This window comes from Pteropus vampyrus, unplaced genomic scaffold (genome assembly GCF_000151845.1).
Source record: "Pteropus vampyrus isolate Shadow unplaced genomic scaffold, Pvam_2.0 Scaffold64, whole genome shotgun sequence".
In the NCBI taxonomy this organism is placed as follows: Eukaryota; Metazoa; Chordata; class Mammalia; order Chiroptera; family Pteropodidae; genus Pteropus; species Pteropus vampyrus.
In genome coordinates, this window is record NW_011888845.1 from 5,479,491 (window position 1) to 5,481,324 (window position 1,834).

General features: G+C 31.3%; 1 non-coding gene across 1 annotated transcript; it reads left to right on the forward strand.

Moving 5' to 3' along the window:
• The first annotated feature begins 1,326 nt into the window (after window positions 1-1,326).
• LOC111740487 lies at window positions 1,327-1,445 on the forward strand. The gene has a single exon (XR_002780627.1). It is a non-coding gene; the product is annotated as a 5S ribosomal RNA (ribosomal RNA).
• The last annotated feature ends 389 nt before the right edge of the window (window positions 1,446-1,834 follow it).

Genomic DNA, 1,834 nt, shown 5'->3' on the forward strand with positions numbered 1-1,834 from the left:
ACAATCTACTCTTCTCTTCTAGTTCAGAACATCTTTCCCATCTGTTCCCTCCTCTCTTTTACTATTGCCAGCATTCCTTTTTTTTTTAATTTTTTAATTTATTTATGGTGACATTGGTTAACGAAATCCAGTAAGTTTCAGCTGTAGCCAGCATTCTTGATTTGACCCTCATTCCCACCATCTGAACTATTGTTAAAGCTTTTTAATCTGGATTCATACTTTCTTACTCTTTCTAATTCAGGCTATCTATGCATTGCTGGAAGCTTAGTATTCCTGAAGCACGATTCTAATTTTGTTGCTTCTCAGCTCATAAACATTAAATGTCTGACTATAGAATGAAGTTTAATTTCTTTATTCTGGCATGTCAGTTCTTTATGATCCTCCTCCTCTCTATTTTCTATTAATTTTCTTTACACAGTCTGCATGCCTGAACAACTGAACTTTAGACATTCTCCATGTACTTATTAGGCTGTTCTACTTTTCACCTTACAAATGTTCTTGCCTCTTTCTCATGATATAATAAGCTCATATTTGCCGACCAAAATAATCAATTAATTAATTGACTACTTTTCCCAGTTAGAGTGGAAACTTATTGAATTAACGATTTACATCTGATGCATCTTGGACTTCTCTGTGCCTTTAGCAAAGTTGATTTTAAATATTTTTTCAATGAATGACTAATTTTCCTTATCTCAGTTAAAGATTGTAAAATTGTTTAACTTCATACTTTTAAACAATAATATTCATGTTAAGTTATAGCTCATACTAGCTCATGCTTTTGTTTGCTTATAAACTGTTTATCTAGTTTACAATTTTTCCATAGGATAGGAAAGGTTTTTTTTCCATGACCAACATCTTTCGTTGTACTCTACTTCTAAGAGATCAATCCAAACCTGTCTGTCTCCATCCAGGCCCCAAACTGATCCTGTTCTAGGTCACTTTTTCTCTCACTACCATATTCCCTTTCAAATTTTGTTTGTTAAACAAGGATTTTTTATTATGTGAATATCCTGACCGACAGGATATTATGTGAATATCCTGACCGACACTAACCTAGTAAATTATAGATTGAAAAAATTACAATGGATGTTTGAAATCTTGACAAAAAAGATACTTTTATTTCTTAGACACATGCTGATTACTGAAAAAAGGAAGTATTTCTAATTGTGTAAATCAATTTTAATCTATATCAACTTGTAATATTAAATTAATATTATTTCAATTTGGTAATAACATTTTATAGTCCCAATAAAATTTTTTATGATAACCATAGAAATGTTATTCAGATAAGCAAGAATTTTGGTAACGGTTTAAAAATCATCATGTGTCTACGGCCACACCACCCTGAACAAGCCCGATCCCATTTGATCTTGGAAGCTAAGCAGGGCTGGGCCTGGTTAGTACTTGGATGGGAGACCACTTAGGAAGACCAGGTGCTGTTGGCATAAAAAGTGATAAAAAAAAAATAATAAGGGATTGTAAACTGACAAGGTCCTTGCAATCTGTGAGATCAACCAAGGGTTGCCTCGCCTAAAAAAATAAAATAAAATAAAATAAAAATCATCATGTAAAACTAGATTTTTCATTGCTTATAGTCTAGCTATTCTAAAAAATGAAACATATTAAATCCATGCCTGTACTTGATGTAGCAAAAATATTTTAAAATATATATTCTTCATGAAATTACAGTTAAAAGCAATGGCTATTTTGTAATAGAATAAATTTAAAAAGTACTTGACAAAATAAATACTTCCTGAGTGGCCGGTAAATCATCTTAATTTTACCCTACGGAGTTTTCAATTTTTTTAACTATAATTTAAGCTATTTCTATTAG